Genomic DNA, 21,376 nt, shown 5'->3' with positions numbered 1-21,376 from the left:
TCAACCAGCTGACCAGCTCTCAAAAATAGGTTCATCTCGCGCCACGGTTCCGCCAGGGGTCTTCGTGCAAGATCTCCTGGCGCCATCTAGTAAAGAAGAAAAGGAAGTTGAGGAGGTTCCCCCTACCGAGTAGTTGGTACTTACGGTGCCTTCGACGGTCGCCGATTGGAGGGAGCAATTCATCAAGTACCTCACCAACTCTAAAGTGCTCGCCAACAAGACCGACACCGAATGCCTAATCCGCCGAAGTAAGCATTACGTGTTGGTAGACGGTAACTTGATGAGGAAGAGTGCCAAGGAAGGGGTATTGCAGAAGTGCGTCCCTCAAGACGAAGGAGTGAAGCTGTTTCATGAAATTCATTCTGGTTCCTGTGGCAATCACGCGGCCTCGAGAAACCTGGTTGGCAAAGCTTTCTGAGCTGGCTTCTACTGGCCCACGGCCATCTCCGACGTAGAAGACCTCGTCCGGCGCTGTGAAGGATGTCAGTTCTTCGCCAAGCAAATACACATACCGGCACAGGAATTGCAGACCATCCTAGCTTCTTGGCCATTCGCATGCTGGGGACTGGACATGATTGGGCCTTTCAAGCCAGCACCAGGAGGTTTTAGGTATGTGTACGTCACCATTGATAAGTTCTCCAAGTGGATCGTGTACAAACCGCTTGTTTCAGCCACTACCAAGAAAGCAGTCGACCTCTTTGAAGATATCATACGCAGGTTCGGCCTCCCGAACAGCATTATCACCGACCTCAGAACCACATTTACCGGCCATCATTTTTGGGACTTCTGTGAATACTGGTGCATCTCCGTTAAATATGTTTCCGTTGCTCATTCTAGAGCTAATGGCTAGGTTGAGTGGGCTAATGGTATGATCCTTGATGCCCTCAAAAAGAGGCTATATCAGAAAGAAGAAAAGCATTCGGGCAAATGGCTAAAGGAGCTACCGGTTGTGGTCTGGGGACTGCGTACTCAAGCTAGCCGTAGTACCGATGTGTCTCCATATTTTTTGGTCTACGGCTCAGAGGCCATACTACCAGCAGATGTTGCCTTCCGAGCACCCAGGGTGGAAAATTATGTTGAAGAGCAGGCGGCGGCTGTTCGGACAGAGGACATTGACCGGGCCGAGGAAGAACGCCTGATCACCTGTGTCCTCACAGCCAAGTATCTAGAAGTCCTGCGAAGGTACTATAACCACAACGTAAAAGGTCATTCATTCACCATCGGCGATCTCGTTCTCCGCAGAAAACAAAAGACCGAAGGGTTGCACAAGCTTTCTTCCCCTTGGGAAGGGCCCTACATCGTCAAAGAGGTCACCCGACCAGGATCTTATCACTTATGTCACCTAGATGGGATTGATGTTCCAAACTCATGGCACATCGAGCACCTTATACGTTTCTATCCTTGAAATGCTTCAGATATGTACTCTCCATTTTATGATGAATAAAGTTTTGGTCTCCATAAATTGTGTCCATTTTTTCCCTTTAACTTTCGATCTCCGCGTACGGTCGCCGAACCATTACGATACTCCATAATGATCTCCAAATCACCGAACGGTTTTCTCCAAAATCACCGAACGATTTCTCCAAATCGCCGAATGGTTTTCTCCAAAATCACCGAATGATTTCTCCAAATCGCCGAATGATTTCTCCAAATCGCCGACCACGATTTCGCCGAATAAAGTTCTCCGAATCGTCGAACGGTTTTCTCCAAAATCGCCAAACGATTTCTCCAAATCGCCGAACGGTTTTCTCCAAAATCGCCGAACGATTTCTCCAAATCGCCGAACGATTTCCCCAAATCGCCGACCACGATTTCGCCGAATAAAGTTCTCCAAATCTCCACAATCGCCGAACGATTTCTCCAAATCGCCGACCATGATTTCACTGAATAAAGTTCTCTAAATCTCCAAAATCTTCGAACGGTTCTCTCCAAAAAACGCCGAACGATTTCTCCAAAACGCCGACACATTTTCGCCAAAAAACGCTGAATAATTTTTCTCCAAACACGTCTCCTCCAAATCGCCAACGTGTCTTGCCACATGTTTTTCTCCAAACCGCCAAATAAATCACTGTAAATCTTTAAAGATATTTCACCGATCAGCCAGCAGCTTACTTTCTTTTTTGTTCTCTTCGGAGAAGACCCAGCCTTCGATCTCTCCCTACACAGGCCACGGGCTTCGCGCTCTGCGTTATGGGTGGTCGGCTGTGGTTCCTTGGTCACGCCTGTCTTTTCTTCACGTGCACGAGCTCTGCACTCGACGTTATAGATTATGGGGTATCCAAGGCCGAGAGCTCAGAGCAGAATTTATTGCTCGGTCGCCGTTTCCGCCATCTACAGCCATTTCAATAACCGCCAAGCAGCATACGTTTCGCTCTTTTCCTTATCGAGAAGACCCAGTTTCTAATCTCTCTCCACACGTGCTACGAGCTTCGCGCTCTACATTATGGGTGGTTGGCTGTGGTTCCTTGGTCATGCCTTTTCCCCATACACATGCTCGGGCTCCGCGCTCGACGTCATGGACTATGGGCTAGCTGAGGCCATGGGGGTTAGTAGCAAACTAACTGCTTGGACTCTACTTATACTCCGTATAAATATCTTATGGTCATAAATACGACGATTTTTTCGCCGAAATACAATCTAACTGCATACACATGCACTTTATAACATTTATCGTATATATAAGTTTTCTTGCGCTTTCGCGCGTTTTAATTGCATTGCGCAGAAATTACAGATGATATCAGCCAAGCAGATCATTGGGTTACGTCACTGCCATCCGTCTCACCAAACAGATCTATGTCGCCGGCCAGTTTCTTCGCTGCATCCTCCAGCTTCTGGGTCTCCGCATCGCTCAGTCCTTCGGCAAAACCGCCCCCTATCGACTGAACGTCGATGGTTGGGTAGTGGGACCGAACAACCACAAGGACATGAGTAGCAATGGTCACAATGGCGTTGTGATTGAAGATCTTGAAATTCTCCCACGCTGCCTTGCACCTCTGGATGATGGTATCTGACCCTTGCCTCCTACCGTCAAGTCGGGGTGCCGTTTCTGGGTCGATGCAGTCAAGCACCGGTTTTATTGCGGTAACTAGAGCATTGAAGTTGTCTTTTTGGACCTGGGCTTCCTGCACCAGCACATCGAACTGTGCCTTGGCTTTACGGCGATAACCTGCAAACGTTACAATGTTCTGTCATACCAGAAAAATACTTCAGCGGTAATTCCGACCAGGAGGTATTCACCTTTTAGCTCCTCGGCCAGTTTGTTTGCTCGCTCCGACTCTTTTGCTTTCTCTTGTTGGATTTGCTCGACGGTCTTACGAAGTTGGCCGAGCTCCGCGTTTCGCTCTGCAAGCAAAATAGTTATCACCTAAAAGATGGTTGTTCCACCAAATACAAAGTATATTCGCCAATAATCATACCAGAGTTCTGATCGGTTAAGCTTTTCAGCTGCTGGATTTTCTTTTCCAACTGGTCGGAAGCATTTTTCAGTTGTTCTGACGCTATGGCCAGCTGCTCGGTTTTCTTCTGTAGATGTTCGGATGATGCTGCCAGCTAATCGGATTTCCTCTGCAGCTGCTCGGTTGCAGCTGACAACTGCTCGGATAGAACCCCCTTCTAATGTTCTAGGTCCCGCGAATTGGACTCTTCAAGGTCTTGCTCGCGTCAGGACCTCTGGATGTTCTTCTCATATAGGTTCATTGCCTCCCGGAGTTTCTTGTTCTCTTCGGCAAGGGGCTCCATCATCTTTATCAATTGATGCCGCTGCTTGGCTGTATGCGTTATACCCTGTGCATGTACAATGCTAGTGATGAACTTCGATCTCCAACACCATTTATTAATATTACAGTTGTACTAACCTTGATTTGAGTCATTACTCTAGCTACCGCGGATTTCAGCCTCTTCATCTCCCTGGTGGTGTTTTCTTCCTTGATAATTACTACTTCTTCCTCGTGTTTTCGGATAATCTGGACGGACTGGGGTTGAGGTTCGGCTCGCTCGATCTCCTCAACCTCGTCCTCGGAAACCGTCGCTCGAGGCACCACTGGGGGGCTCTATGGCCAGACAGTGGCTCTGACCATTCCTGGAGTCATTTCGAGTGGTCCAGTTTGCTGCTCGGCCATCGATGGAGTTGTTTCCCTAGCCTCCGGTGCATCAGTAGTAGCTGTAGCTTCCAAAGTACCGACGGTTTCAGTCGTAGCCTCGGTCGCTATCGCCGACGTGCCTATTGTTTGCGCCAATGGCTCGGCAACGCCGGGACCGCCGACAGCGGCAGCTGACCTCTCTTCTAGTTGCCGAGCACTCGGGGACTCCGGGACGAGAGCAGTCGATGTTGTTTCTACCGTGGGTGCAGTCCTCGGCGTTGCTCTGCATAATGTCAACTTGTCGGTATTCAAAAGAGGTTAAGGAACAACATTACTACTACAAGACAACTATACTCATGGTTTGGTCTTTCGGTTCAACTTCTTGAACCAGCGATACCTGCCTGATCCTCCAGGTGTAGCTGCGTGGTCCGGCTCAGTGCTCTACTGGGGAGGTTCCTGCTCTTCAAGGGAAGACCGCCGATCTGTTTGGTGTTCCAGATCCCTCTCCACATGCTGCTCCGAGGTTACTCTCGTTTGTTGCTCGGGGACTCCGATCATCTGCACCGCTGGGACTTCTATCGTCGGTTGTGCAGGAATCTCTTTCGCGCTATGAACGGGGACTTCAGCGCGGAGCGGTGGCTCCTTCATGCTCGGTGGACGCGTTGTTAGGTCTTCATCATTGTCAGACCACTCCAACACTGCAGTCCTTCACGGTCAAGTAGCCTGGTCATCACCAAGTGAGATGCCGCCCGGTTTGTAAGAAGTAGTGCCCGCCATCTTTCTCCTCTTCCGAGCCGGCTCGTCTACTGCTGGCCTTTTCCCACGAACTTTCTCTAATACTGGGGACGCACCATCCGACGAGGTGCTCAGCCCCTCCTCTTTGGGCTATAGCGGTTGTCGGCTGTCTACTCCAGTCGGCCATTCACTCCTCGGTACACCCGAGAAGTATACGACTCTATCCTGCGAGTGGATCTTTTTATAGGTGAATGAGTCTAGATGTTTGGAAATGACGATAGATTAAAAGCATCAGGAATATAATGCTGAGACGTTTACCTAGGGTGGCTGGTTTCTGCAATTAAAGGGTTTTGAATACCCTGGCATGTTGAACGAAACATGCGAAGTGAACAGCTCTGCAGCTCGCTCTTCGATAACCTCCTTCAATAGCATATCCGTTTTCTCCTGGGTACCATCGGTTTTTCCTTTGAATTCAAAGGTAGGATGAGCTCTCTCCTTGCAGGGTTGAACGCGGTGCGATATAAAACTTACTGCTACCAATCCACCGTTATATTCACACCCCGGATCAAGTCAAGAAGCTCTTTCACTTGGTCCATATTAGTGTTTCTTGGCATCTCCGACCAGCTCTTTTGGTTCTCCAGGATATGGTCAGGGTCACAGAGGATGGCTAGGTCAGTCTGCCTTATGTAGAACTACCTTGTGTTCTAGTTTTTCAATAATGTGTTTAGTGGCACAGTAAGATATTCACCTGCCATTCTGTCACGTAGTTGAAGGTATACTCCGCCGACCACCTTGGAACCACCACCGCCTCTCTTCTTCAGCCAGAATAGATAACGGAAAAGGTTGAAGTGGGGAAGGATACCAAGGAATGCCTCACAGAAGTGGATAAATATAGAGATGTGAAGAATGGTATTTGGGTGGATATTGCACAAACTAACTACCCATAGATCCAACAAATCCCTAAGGAATGGATGAACAGGGAATCCCAACCCACGCCAAAAGTAATCTTCAAATACCACAACTTTGTCGGTATGAGGTGTTGGGAAGGGCTCACCGAGGGCCGGCCGCCATCTGGCGGTCGCGCGGTCAGGAAGAACGCCTGCCTCAACCAACCTGTTCAGCTCCGCCTCTCCAGTGCGCGACGGCACCCACTCTTCATCCCTCTGGGCCTCGGTGCCCGCTTTCTTCGGGCTCGTCTTCTTCGGTTTCACGGCTCCCTTCTTCGGCGCCATCCTTCATATTCTGATTAGGGTTTGGCGGCGAAGGCAGTTGTGCCTGTGAATCTGGAAATGCGAGAGTATTGGAGAAAGACGAAGTGGCAAGGGTGGGAGTGGGGACTGTGGCGGCACAGTTATAAAGCACTTTCCCCACCCCTTTTTTGCATCCGAGGGTTTTTGGGAAACCGTTCCCACGATCTACGCCACTCCGAATTCTCCAACGCGGTTTAATGGGCCGCACCTGGGCTTTCACGCAACCATAGCCCACGTCATTCATTTATTGCTGCTGTTTGTTGTTACTCGCCGAATGACCGCATTTTTCTCCGCAAATTATCGAGGCTTAGTAACCGTTACTATACAGCCATTACTCTTATTTTTCGCTAATGTTTGATTGCTCCGGTATATCCGCTCGCAGCTCGGGGACTGGCTGACTGCTCGGTTAGTCGTCTGTTACTTCTTCTACTTTGGACCCTGGCACCACGTGACTACATCACCTACTGTTAGGCTCGGGGACTAAGTGGGCACACTTCACCTTGCGGTGAATGTGTTTCGTCTTGTTTCGGAGCTATGCCCGGGGACTAGCTGACTGCTCAGCTGGTTGTCTGTTACGTCTTCTACTTTGGACCCTAGCACCACATGACTACATCATCTGCTGTCAGGCTCGGGGACTAAGTGGGCACACTTCACCTCATGGTGAGTGTGCGGGATTTTTTCTCGAAGACTGCATGCCTACAGAGGAAGAATGACTCCTATAATTTTGTTTAGACTCTAAGTGGGCACACTTGACTCACTGTGGAGAAATTTTCGATTCTGAAATTGAGCTCCTTACACCCTTATGGCAAGCTGTACTTGGTTCATACTGCCCGGCGACGATTCACGCTGCTCGGCAACTGGTCGTGCTGCTCGGCCACGGTTCACACTGCTCGGCGACGGTTCACGCTGCTCAGCAGTACAGCATGGTGGTCGGACCATGAGCTTGACTGCTCGGCGTAATTCACACCTGGTCAGACAAGCTCAAGACGGCGTTGCACAATGGGTACAAGGCGCTCGAGGACTAGCTATGGGGTGTACGACCCTGGATACCCATGGCAGACTACATGGGCTATGCCCCTAGGGGTGGCCTAGCCCACAAGAAGAAGCCTTGCAAGGCACGACTCTGCTCGACACCTTTCGCAAGACATCGGAAAGATATCCTAAAGATAATACAAGATCTGTTAGGATATGTATGATCCCAAGATTCCTGTAATCAGTTATTACTTTTCGGTTGTCCCTTAGATCTAACCGACTTGTAACCCTACCTCCCGGACTATATAAGGCGGGCAGGGACCCCTCTAAAATCACGGCATATCATACGATATCTAATACAAACCAACAGACCACAGGAGTAAGGTATTACGTCATACTGATGGCCTGAACCTATATAACTCGTGTGTCTCTGTTACCTTCTTGTTCTTGATCTCGCGCTCCTCTACCGATCAATCTACATTCGTGGGATACCCCTCGGAGGACTGCTGATGATAATATGTCGACACCCCCATACTAGAAGCAGCTGCTCAGAGAATTGATGAAGACGACATGGAGTTTTCTAGAAGACCTTCATGAGTGCTTGGCGTACGGAGCCCCCAGTCAACCTTCCTGTGGAATGGAGTTCGGCTACAAGTTTAGAGTTTCTGTTTGTGCTCTTTTGTAAGACCTGGTGTCTTCTGTGTAATAATATTATGAGTTATATAATGAACATTGTTTTGATGTACACTGATGAAGTCACTATATGTATGAAATTGATCCTGGCATACATATAGTTTGCATTTGATTTTGTCCTTTAAAATCGGGTGTGACACTCACCCTCTCGCCCCTCTCCTAGATTTGGCAGTAATGGCGGGTTGGATCCTGTGTAGGAGGCACCCTCTCTCCCTCTCCATCAACGAGATGTTAGCAGGTTAGGCGAGGGGCGACAATGCGAATCTAGCAGAGGAAGCAGCATGGTTAATGGTGTGATAATAATAGGTTCAATATCGGACTTGACTACCCCTTTTCTTGATTTTTGGATCCCTTTTTGGAGGTGAGCATGCAACACCGCCTCTATTATCTATGATTAACACAGACCTTTAGAAAGAGGCAGGTGGGCATCACTTCTAAAAATATTTTTGGATAATCTCTGATAATGTTTTCATAGCAATGCATGTACATGATATATTAAGTATTATAGTAAGAAATGACACAAAATATAAGTCGATTTGAATTAGTAGTTGTCCAACATAAAGTGTCTCCTATATAATACGTGTATGTAAACAACCTATATTATGGATAATGAATGTTTCGATTAAATTGTCACTCAAGTTTTTTAAAGAAGAAAAGAAACGACTTGATCCCGTTTTTGCAATGTGAGAGCATCTCTACCACGCAATCAAAATTGCACCTTCCATATCTCAATTTAACTATCAACTTCATAAGATACCCTCCACATCTTAGCACCCTCCAGTAAACTAGCCAAATCTCGTTCTTCAGATCCTATTAATCTACATTTTATTGATACGAATTACTACATATACATTATATTTATATATTTCTCCTTGAATTTATTTGACTTAAAATTTTAACTTTGAGAAATTTAAATTTAAATTTTGTAAGAGATGTTAAGTTAGATCTAGTTGAAAGCATCTAGGCCCCTTGTTGGGTTTCGGTGATTAATGACAATACAAGATTACTATGACTAACGTGTGTTTTGCAGAGGCAATTAAGTTAGGTCATGGTAATGGAGATCGATTGGGCAAATCAAGGTTGTCATGCCCCTACGATGGAAATCGTTTCGGTTTTCAAAGGATGGACGACAAGGTTAAGGATGACTAGTTCTAAGTGTCGATTGGAGTTGGAGTGACACTTAGAGTAGTTTAGGACTTTGTTTTTCCTTTGGTCATACTATTAAGGGGGGTATGGACGGGTAGCTTGACCTAGGTGAGTCTAGTGAGTTAGGTGTGGTGCACACTTGTTAAAACTAGCTCTAGGTAGCTCCTACGAATGCCTAAGATCCTTTGGAGCAAACTTCATTCACATATGTTCGAGAGTTGGAAGTGAATGGAGGGTCAAATGCTGACCGGACGCTGGCCCCGGTGCGACCGGACGCTGGCCGCAGGGTCCGGTCAGTTCATTTGATCAAGAGACTGTGTTCGGTGCGACTGGACGCTGGAGAGGTCAAGTGACCGGACGCTCAGAGGCAGCGTCCGGTCAACTCCAGTAAGGTTCCAGAGAAGGGAATCTGTGACCGGACGTGTCCTGTTAGTACTGGCTGGACCCTAGGGGTTCAGTGTCCGGTCGAGTACAGTAAGGTTCCAGTAAGGGTTTAATGCGACCGAACGCGTTCAGTCAGTGGTGACTGGACCCTGCCAGCGTCCGGTCAACACATTTTCACTAGAATGCGGGTTGAACTAACCGGAGCATCTAGTCAACACGACCGGAGCGTCCGGTCACCCCGCAGAAGCTCATAACGGTTCGTTTTTTAGGCTGCCTTATAAATAGAAGCTCTACTCGTGTGTGGAGTCACTTTTTCTCATTCCAACAGCTGAGAAACATGTTTGTGAGTGCCCAGAAGAGCAAGGTCCTAGTGAGGTGATTGAGATTTGAGAATCCAAGAGAGTAGCCTCATTAGTGAATCAAGAGTAGCCAAGTGTGCATGCATCTTCTCATTAGGCTTTGAGTGGTCAAGTGAGAGTTCATGCTTGTTACTCTTGGTGATCGCCATCACCTAGATGGCTTGGTAGTGATTGGGAGCTTGGTGATCACCCGGTGGAGCTTGTGGGTGACCCAACTCAAGTTGTGAGCGGCATTGGGTGATTTGCCGCGACGGAGTGTCAAAGAATCAACCCGTAGAGAGCACTTGATCCTTGTGCAGATCAAGGGGGAGCTACACCCTTGCGCGGGTGCTCCAACGAGGACTAGTGGGGAGTGGCGACTCTCCGATACCTCGGCAAAACATCGCCGCGTTCCTCTCTCTCTATTTACTTTGAGCATTTACTTTGAGCAGTTCAATACTTGTCTTTACATTATAGAATTGCCATGCTAGAGTAAGTTTGGAACATAGGTTGCAAGTCCTTTGTGCGTTAGAGTAATAGAAACACTTTTCTAGGCACAAGGGGTTAATTGGGCTAACCGTAGGATTTAATTATTGCAAGAAAATTTAGAATTAGCCCAATTCACCCCCCCCCCCTCTTGGGCATTTTGATCCTTTCAATTGGTATCGGAGCCTCATGCTCACATTTTTAAGCTTAACCGCTTAGAGCAAGATGTCTCACGGGGATAGACCTCCTCCTATCTTTGAGGGAGATGACTTTCCATATTGGAAAATCTGCATGGAGGCGTACTTAGAAGCTCTAGATGTTGGTATTCTTAGAGCCGCCTCACAAGGCTTCCCAAAACCTCAGGATGCTACTAACCTACAAGGCAATGAGGTTAATTAAGAAAAATGGAAAGCAAAGGCTCGCAACACCATCTTTAGAGGCCTTTGCAAAGATGTGTTCAACCACGTAAGGAACCACAAAGACGCCCATGCACTATGGTCGGACGTTTGTGCGCTCCATGAGGGAACCAAGAGTGAGCATGAGGAACGCTATCATCTTGTGATTAAAAAGCTAAATTCATTTGAGATGCTTCCCAAAGAATGTGCTAATGAGATGTATTCACGTTTGAATGTTCTTGTAGAGGAAGTCAATGGGCTTGGACTTACTCAAATGTCACCATCCGATGTTGTGAGAAAGATCTTGAGTGTCCTCCCCATTGACAAATATGGGCATATTGTGACCGTGCTACACCAAGGTGATCTTTCCACCGCTACACCGACACAAATCTTGGGAAAGATCAATGCTCATGAGATGTACATGCACATCACGCCACAAGATGGCTCATCCTCTAACAAGAAGAAAGATAAAGACTTAGCATTCAAAGCTAGCCAAGAGAAGGGCAAGGCAAGACTTGAGTATGAAAGCTCAAGTGAAGATGAAGTTAATGATGAAAGTCTTGCTCTCATGGTGAAGAAGACCGCCAAGATGCTAAAGAAGCTCAACAAGAGTGGCATCAAGTTCGATGGCAAGAAGAAGAAGTTCTTCACAAGCTCAAGAAGAAAGCCTATCTCCGAGATGGATTGCTATAATTGTGGCAAACTTGGCCATCTCGCTCATCAATGCACAAAGCCTAAGAAAGACAAGTTCAAGAACAAGAACAAGGGCAAGAAAGATGACTCAAGCAATGAAGATGAAGATGAGAAGAAGAAGAACAAGTCATACAAGAAGAGAGATGGCAAAAAGAGAGACTTCCACAAGAAGAAGAAGAGTGGAAAGGCCTACATCGTCGGTGATTGGCTCATGGACATTGATTCATCAAGTGGATCATCCGATGATGATAGTGACAATGAGAAGGTGGCCGCCATTGCTATTGATCTTTCATCTTCACCGCCACCATCGCCATCATCCTCTACACACCTATGCCTTATGGCGAAGGGTGAACGCAAGGTATCAAATGATGGTGATAGTAGTGATGATGAGCAAGCTAGTGATGATAGCGATAGCGATGATGATGATTCACCTTCATATGATGATCTTGTCAAAATACTAAGCAAATACACTAAGATTATTAGAAAGAGTAGAGCTACAAATAAAAAGCTTGATGCTAAAAATGATTCACTCTTAGCAAAGTGCGACACATTAGAAAAGGCTAATGATGAGCTTAGAGAAACTAATGATGCTATATCATCCAAACTCAAGGAGCTCAAATCTTCTAAGAAAGAGCTTAAAGATAAACATGATAAACTTGAGTGGGTGCACAATGAGCTCATCACTAGCCACAACAAGTTAAAAGATGAATATACAACTCTTAAGATCAATCATGATACTCCTGTTATTGCTCAAGAATTTTTACCAAATGAGCCACATGATGCTACTAACCATGTTGTTAAGATTGATATAGCTACATCATGTGATGATTTGATTGATGAGAGCATTGATCAAGGATCTAGTGGCAAAGGCAAGCAAGTGGTTGAGTGCAATGACTATGATGAATATGTCAAGCTCAAGAACACAAATGAGAAGCTCATGAAAGATCTTGAAGAAATGAAAAGCCACAACACCATTGTGCTAGAAACTCTCGATCATGACAAAGAGTTGATTCTTGAGAAGGAGAAAATCAAAGAAGAAAACAAGAAGCTCAAGGAAGAGAAGAAAGATGATGCTCTAAAGGAAGAAAATAAGAAGCTCAAGTTGGAGAAAGAGCATCTTAAGATTGGGTTGAGCAAGTTTGCTAGAGGCAAGCACCTCCAAAGTGAGCTACTCATGAACACCATCATGAAGATGGATAGAAGTGGCATTGGATATGTGGCAAGTGTAGAGAAGAAGAAGGCTCAAGTTCAACAACAACAATCAAAGCCAAAGCCAAAGCCAAAGAGATGTTTTGAGTGTGGACAAGAAGGCCACTTTGCTCATGAGTGTCAAACTCCACCGCCACAACCCTTGCCCAAGCATGCTAGACCCTTTGCCTTCAATGCTCACTACATGCTTAGAAAGGACTCTAGTGGAAAGATGAAAGTCATATTCTTAGGACCCCCTAACAAGAATAGGCCTAAGAAGATTTGGGTGGCTAAGTCACTTGTTGAGAAGGTGAAGGGCCCTCAACAAGTTTGGATTTCTAAAGCTTGAATCTCTTGTGTGTAGGTGAACTACAAGACCGGTGGAAGTCATTGGGTTATTGATAGTGGTTGCACTCAACATATGACTGGTGATCCTCGTATGTTCACCTCACTAGATGAAGAGGTAGATGGACATGAGAAAATAATATTTGGAGATAACTCAAAGGGCAAGGTTAAAGGATTGGGCAAAGTGGCAATATCAAATGATCATTCCATCTCCAATGTGCTCTATGTTGCTTTATTGAGCTTCAACTTGCTATCCGTTGGACAATTGTGTGATCTTGGCTTCCAATGCTTGTTCACCGAGAAGGAGGTTGTGTATCCAAGGTAGATGATAATCAAGTGATATTCAATGGATTTAGATATAACAACTTGTATCTAGTGGACTTCACCTCCGAAGATGCAAATTTGAAGACTTGTCTATTCACCAAAAACAACACTTGGGTGGCTATGGCATAGAAGACTTGCTCATGTTGGTATGAGTTCACTCAAGAAGCTTATGAAGAATGATTTGGTGAGAGGGTTGAAAGATGTGAAGTTTGAAAAGGATAAGCTTTGTAGTGCATGTCAAGCCGGCAAGCAAGTTGCAAATACTCAACCAACCAAAGCTTTCATGTCAACCACAAGAGTGCTAGAACTCCTACACATGGATTTATTTGGACCAACAACATACAAGAGTTTGGGAGGGAATCTCTATTGTCTTGTGATTGTTGATGACTACTCAAGGTATACATGAGTATTCTTCCTTCATGACAAATCTGAAGTTGCATCTTGCTTCAAGAAGTTTGCCAAGAGAGCTCAAAATGAATTTGAAGTGAAGCTCAAGAAGATAAGAAGTGACAACGGAAAAAAATTTGACAACACAAACATTGAAGCTTATTGTGATGAATTTGGGATCAAGCATGAAGTCTCCGCAACTTATACTCCTCAACAAAATGGTGTAGTTGAGAGGAAGAACCGGACTTTGATCACTCTTGCAAGGACAATGCTAGATGAGTACAACACCCCCGAAGCTCTATGGCTGGAAGCAATCAACATCGCATGTTATGCATCCAATCGCCTATTCCTTCAAAAGTTCCTTGGCAAGACTCCTTATGAGTTGCTTAATGGGAAGAAGCCGAACGTCTCCTTCTTTAGGGTGTTTGGTTGCAAATATTACATCTACAAGAAGCGGCAACACCTAGGGAAGTTCCAAAGACGTTGTGATATTGGTTTTCTTGTTGGTTACTCATCAAAGTCCAAAGCATATAGAGTATTTAATCATGCCACCAGCTTAGTTGAAGAAACATATGATATGGAATTTGATGAATCTAATGGCTCCCAAGGAGCACATGAGAATCTTGATGATGTAGGTGATGAACCATTGAGGGAGGCTATAAAGAATATTCTGGTGAGAGACATCAAGCCAAAAGATGATGAAGATGATGTACAAATCATTGATCAACCTTCTTCATCAAGTGTGCCACAAGATGGCGAGAAAGATGGGAGAGTAGAAAATGAAGATACTCATATCTCCCATGAGCAAATGGTGGTACAAGCACAAGATGTTGATGCTCCACAACCTCCTCCTCAAGTGGTCAATAGAAGAAATATATCTCTCCTACAAGATCATCCACAAGATCTCATCATAGGGAGTCCATCAAAGGGTGTAATGACTCGATCTCAAAAACTTGCTTCATTTATTGCTTATCACTCTTTTGTCTCTTGCTATGAGCCTACCAAGGTAGAAGAAGCTCTCAAAGATCTGGATTGGATCAATGCCATACATGAAGAGTTGAACAACTTCACTCGCAATGAAGTTTGGACTCTTGAAGAGCGACCAAAAGGTGCAAGAGTCATTGGAACAAAGTGGGTGTTCCATAACAAGCAAGATGATCAAGGTGTTGTTGTGAGGAACAAGGCAAGACTAGTTGCAAAGGGGTTCTCCCAAGTTGAAGGTTTGGATTTTGGGGAGACCTTTGCACCGGTTGCAAGATTAGAAGCCATCCATATCCTACTTGCATATGCATCACATCATGAAATGAAACTATATCAAATGGATGTGAAAACTGCATTTTTAAATGGCTTTATTAATGAACTAGTCTATGTTTATCAACCTCCCGGGTTTGAAGACCCTAGATATCCAAATCATGTTTATAGGTTGTCCAAGGCATTATATGGACTTAAGCAAGCCCCAAGAGCTTGGTATGAGCACCTTTGGGACTTCCTCATTGAGAAGGGCTTCACTATTGGGAAGGTCGACATCACACTATTCACCAAGAAGCTTGATGGGCACATCTTCATTTGTCAAGTATATGTTGATGATATCATTTTTGGATCATCAAATGAAGACTCATGCAAAGAATTTGGTGAATTGATGTCGAAGGAGTTCGAGATGTCCATGATTGGTGAGCTTACATTCTTTCTTGGTTTTCAAGTCAAGCAAATGAAAGAAGGCATCTTCATCTCTCAAGAGAAATACACAAAAGATCTTCTCAAGAGATTCAAGACGGATGAATGTAAGCCAATCAAGACACCAATGCCTACCAATGGACATCTCGACCTAGATGAGGGAGGTAACCCGGTTGATCAAACTCTCTACCATTCTATGATTGGTAGCTTGTTATATTTAACCGCATCTAGGCCCGACATCATGTTTAGTGTGTATATGTGTGCTAGATTTCAAGCTAGTCCTAAGGAAACACATTTAATTGCCATAAAAAGAATCCTTAGGTATCTTAAGCACACACCAAGCATTGGCCTTTGGTATCCCAAAGGAGCTATATTTGAATTAGTTGGCTATTCCGATTCAGATTATGCCAGATGCAAAGTGGATAGAAAGAGCACATCCGGAGGGTGCCATTTGCTTGGTAGATCACTTGTGTCTTGGTCCTCCAAGAAACAAAATAGTGTGGTTTTGTCCACCGCCGAAGCGGAATACATTGCCGCGGGTGCTTGTTGTGCACAAATCTTATACATGAAATAAACTTTGCTAGACTATGGTGTAGTTCTAGAAAATGTACCTCTTTTGTGCGACAATGAAAGTGCGGTAAAACTTGCAAATAATCCGGTTCAACACTCTCGCACCAAGCACATAGATATCCGCCATCACTTTCTAAGAGATCATGTTGCTAAAAATGATATATCACTAGAAGGTGTAAGAACCGAAGATCAATTAGCGGATATCTTCACTAAACCGCTAGATGAGGCTACATTTTGTAGATTGCGGAATGAGCTCAATGTACTTGACTTTAGCAACTTCACTAAAAATTGAGCTTGTGTTGTCCCTTGCATTCATTGTAATATACAACATGTTTAATTTTTGGCAATGCATATAGGGCTTGTCTAACATGGTTAAGATAACCGCCGAAAAGCGTGTGAAGAAGCTTAACCTTGGATCAAACTTGACAAGCAACTAGATTTACTTACAAAGTATTGCATATGCATGGATGTTGTTTTGTCGTTTTGTTCCATTTGCCCTCTTATTGCCTATTTTCTTAAAAAGAATTATAGCCTAAGGCAAAATATTTTGAAAAATATGAGGGTTTGAGAGAGGTCACTCACATCAGTCCCAATTAGTGTTTATTTGGATCTTATTCAAGTTGGGACTTGATTGGGAATAGGCAGCATGAAGGAACTTTGAAGATTTGCTGGAAAAGGACCACCGGACGCTGTTGTCCAGCGTCCGGTCAGTTCACAGGAGGTGAACTGCTGCTAAAAGAGTGACCGGACGCTGCATTTGTGCATTCGGTCAGGAAGGGATCCAGCGTCTGGTTGTTTGAAGGAGAATTAGGCTGAGCTGACTGGACCCTGCCTGCGTCCGGTCATGGACCATCGGACACGTCCGGTCGTGATTCCAGAGGAATTGGACCTCTCTGGAATCGACTGGACGCTGGGTGGTAGCGTCCGGTCGCTACCACCGGAGCGTCCGGTCAGTGGATCTCGTGTGGCTTCAGGACTCTTTTTCCGTTTCCTTTCTTGTCGCGTTGGGGGACCTATTTAATCGCATCTGCCATACCCTTTGTCCCGCATCTCACCGTGACCTAGCCCGTGCCCTAGCCGCCACGCCACCATAGCTCCACCACGCCGCCGAGCTTCCTTGTCGCTGGAGTACTGCCCACGCTCGCCCCTGCTCCTACTCCGCGACCGCACGCCGAGCACCTCGCGCCAGCCTCACACACCACCGCGCCTCCCCGCGCGCCCAAGCCACCATGCGCCTCCCGTGCCCAAGTCGCTAGCCTCGCACACCACCGGGCCTCCCCGCGTGCCCAAGCCACCGTGCGCCACCACAGTGCCGCCTGCAGCGCCATCCAAGCCCTAGCCCTTGCCTCCTCGTTGGTTGGTAAGGCCTAATCCTTGTTTTCAATTTGCTTTGCTTGTGACCTAGATCAATTTCCAAGCATTGATTTCAAATCATCCAGGGCCGCCGATTCATCAATTAATCGCGAACCCTAACCCTAGCCGGTTCCGAGGCTTCCCCCACGTGACACGTCTCTTCTTCTCTCGGATCGCCGATTCATCAGGTAGAAAGCCCGTCGCCTCAATTTTGTACCTACATTGCTTGCTTCCTAGGGTTTTCGTGTCTATTAGATATATTATATTTATTTGTATATCTATCTATTCCATCGTGCAGCGAGTCGGTGTCGTTTGAGGTTCTTGTGGCAGTTGGCAGTCAACTCGGAGCCAAGCTCGTGAGTAAGGATCGAGGCCAAGCCTCAGGAGTGTCAGTTTGATAGTTGATCTTCGTCAGAGGCAGTTCATCTTCTTGTCAGATCAGATGGCTCGCACGAAGAATGTTGGTGGTGGTCCAGGAGATGACGATCGGAGGCCCCCACCTCGCCAGCCTGTAGGACCGAAAGGCAAGGCAACGAAGCAGGTGACATCCAAGAAGCGCAAGTACCCCGACGCAGAGACAGCGAGAGCAGCAGTAGTCGCTGAGGCCGCAGAGCATGTCGAGAGAGGTGGTGCCCGCAGTGGTGTTGTCATAGCAGATCATCTGGCACCAGATGCGTAGGGCAGACTTAGGGAGATTGAGCGACTTCATGGTAGTCCACCTAGGACTGTCATGATGGCAGGACGTCGTCTGGCTATTGAGGAGCCTCAGCGTCAGGGGGAGTCTTAGCAGGAGCCACAGCAGCAGCCCCCACCAGCAGAGCCTCAGCCAGCTCAGGAGACTCAGGAGAGCCAGCAGGCCGAGGAGACCGAGCTGGCACCCCAGCTACGCCGCTCTGGTCGTACCGGTGCTACAGTTCCATCAAGGTCAGCTACACAGGGCAGGGGTTCATGCCCACCGCCTAGACCACAGGGTCCGCCTCCAGTGGTACATCTTGACTTGAGGGCCGCCATAGCCAGACAGGTTTGTCAGCTAAGGTTTGTTGAGTTTGACGTGTGGTTCCCTCCGAGGAGGGATGAGAGAGCATCAAAGGGTTTCTACACGCCACTGCAGGAGGATTTCTACAATGCTTATCTCAACAGTGGGGCAGTGTTCAGATCTCAGAGAGTCTACAGTATAGAGTCTATTGTGGCAGCAATCGGAGAGCATATCCGCCCCTACTTGTCATATTTGCCGGGGCTGACAGATCTGATTGGCCAGACAGGAGTGTATGTACCATCTTGGGTTCGGTAGTTCTACGCATCGCTCTACGTTGACCCGCATCATAACTTCATACATTTTGCATTCAACGGCAGAGACTACAGGGTGATGAGTTTTAGGGCCCGAGAGATACTGAGGCTACAGGATCAACCTATCAGATTGCATGAGGTATGTTATGGACAGCAGGAGCCTCCCAGGCATCCTCATGGAGGGTTGGTGCCCCCTACTGATCTTGTGCACCATTGCTTCAAGGAGCCCTTTGGTGAGGGGTCGAGGAGGAACCCCAGTGACCTGACTCCTATAGCTCGAGTACTAGAGGCTATTATCAGGAGGACACTACTTCCCAGGTTGGGATACAGAGAGGGTCTGACTCGCTTACAGCTCTGGCTCCTCAATGCCCTGATGCAGTAGACCGCGTTCGACATTTGGGACCTCCTTCTATCAGAGATGGAGGATACTATAGCTGAGGGCTTCAAGGGTCGCAGACAACTTCCATATGCACATTGGATTACATTCCTGATGCTTCAGTCTGTGCAGGTTAGGACCCCAGAGATGGTCACCGAGTACAGAGGTGCCACCATAGAGTTTTTGGCTTATAACATGGCACAGAGGATCCAGCACAGCACACCACAGGCACCCGCTCGTCCCAGTCGTCGTCCAGATGTTCCAGAGTCAGCAGCTCAGCAGGACAAGATCATCAGAGGCATAGCCGCTACTGAGGAGGAGCAGCTTGAGGCACAGTAGGAGATGACCGAGTCCAGTGGCAGTTCGGATGATGACTATCAGCCGATTCCTCAGATGCCTCCACGCAGACATGATGCAGAGGCCGGTAGTTCCAGCTTAGCTCCACCTGCACCACAGACGGACCCTGCCTTGATTGCTATTCTTGAGCGGATGCAGCAGGATCAGGCACGACAGGCTTAGGAGACCGCTGCCAACTTCGCACAGTTTCAGGCTCGTCAGGACGAGTTCTAGCGACAGCGGTAGCAGCAGCTCCTTCAGCAGCAGCAGCAGTAGATGCATCAGCAATAGATACTTATGCAGCAGCAACTCATGGGATTTATGCAGCATGTAGTAACAGCTCTTGGGGCCCCACAGCCACAGCCTTCGCCCCAGCTTGCTCAGCCTGCCACCACTACGACGACTCCAATAGTACAGCCCAGTGGGCATCAGAGTCAGGGATAGCCTCCAGCTCCTTTTGCTTCACCCACAGTTCAGGTGTCCCAGTGGTTGTCCTCACCAGTGGTTGCCCCGTAGTTCACTCCATATCATACGGGCTTCTCACCGGATCAGTCTTCCTCGCTTTTTGTGCTTGACACGTCAGTCTCCAGGAATCTTGGAGCATCCTTCAGCGAGTTGACCGGCATGCCTACACTACCTCATATGCATGCCACCGGTCCTTCTACAGTAGCTCTAGTTGTCATGACTACTCAGAGGCTCCCCTCGTCTGTCGCCTCTTCAGATCCTACGACAGATATTCTAGCAGCTTCACAGGCAGCACCTGCCCCAGCTCAGACTCAGACCGCTTCAGCGACACTTCCTGCTATAGAGGGTCAGTCAGTATAGAGCTCAAGGTCAGATCATGATGGCACTCAGTTTCATCTTGCTCCACGTACTTCAGCGCCCGGCTCATCCGTTGTAGCCCCTCTGACCGACCCTTAGGTTTTGGTGTTTGACGCCAAAGGGGGAGAGGGTTCGAGTATGTAGACTAAGGGGGAGCGACATTTAGGGGGAGCTAGTTATCTAGTATTAGTCTACTATATACATTTGGAGTCTTATTTGTGTGATACACTATTATGTTTATGCATTCGTGTGTTACTTTCATGCATATTATTATATCTATGTGATAGTGATATCTACGTGATTGTGATATATGACATATGTGCTCTCTACTTTACATTATTTATATGTCATATCACTTGTGTTATGCTCTTTTGCCTTTGCTTCCACGTTTATACTCCGATGCAAATGAGCGTTGTTACTTGTACTCTTGCTTAATTCATATTCTTTGAGTATATTGTGTTGGCTTGGGTCATATAAGCTTGACTAACACTTTTGTTCTTATCGACAAAAGCTTATATGAACCAAGCCCGTCAAAAACCTCACTCTTTCACATACTCGAGGTGGTATTGTCATCAATCACCAAAAAGGGGGAGATTGAAAGCATCTAGGCCCCTTGTTGGGTTTCGGTGATTAATGACAATACAAGATTACTATGACTAACGTGTGTTTTGCAGAGGCAATTAAGTTAGGTCATGGTAATGGAGATCGATTGGGCAAATCAAGGTTGTCATGCCCCTACGATGGAAATAGTTTCAGTTTTCAAAGGATGGACGACAAGGTTAAGGATGACTAGTTCTAAGTGTCGATTGGAGTTGGAGTGATATTTAGAGTAGTTTAGGACTTTATTTTTCCTTTGGTCGTACTATTAAGGGGGGTATGGACAGGTAGCTTGACCTAGGTGAGTCAAGTGAGTTAGGTGTGGTGCACACTTGTTAAAACTAGCTCTAGGTAGCTTCTACAAATGCCTAAGATCCTTTGGAGCAAACTTCATTCACATATGTTCGAGAGTTGGAAGTGAATAGAGGGTCAAATGCTGATCGGACGCTGGCCTCGGTGCGACCGGACGCTGGCCGTAGGGTCCGGTCAGTTCATTTGATCAAGAGACTACGTTCGGTGCGACCGGACGCTGGAGAGGTCAAGTGACCGGACGCTCAGAGGCAGCGTCCGGTCGACTCCAGTAAGGTTCCAGAGAAGGGAATCTGCGACCGGACGCGTCCGGTCAGTACTGACCGGACCTTGGGGGTTCAGCGTCTGGTCGAGTATAGTAAAGTTCCAGTAAGGGTTTAATGCGACCGGACGCGTCCGGTCAGTGGTGACCGGACCGTGCCAGTGTCCGATCAACACATTTTCACTGGAATGCGGGTTGAACTGACCGGAGCGTCCGGTCACCCTGCAGAAGCTCATAACGGTTTGTTTTTCAGGCTGCCTTATAAATAGAAGCTCCACTCATGTGTGGAGTCACTTTTGCTCATTCCAACAGCTGAGAAACACGTTTGTGAGTGCCAAAAAGAGTAAGGTCCTAGTGAGGTGATTGAGATTTGAG

Source organism: Miscanthus floridulus, chromosome 14 (assembly GCF_019320115.1).
Source record: "Miscanthus floridulus cultivar M001 chromosome 14, ASM1932011v1, whole genome shotgun sequence".
NCBI lineage: Eukaryota > Viridiplantae > Streptophyta > Magnoliopsida > Poales > Poaceae > Miscanthus > Miscanthus floridulus.
The sequence above is the reverse complement of the archived record's forward strand: the minus strand, read 5'-3'. Positions refer to the sequence as shown.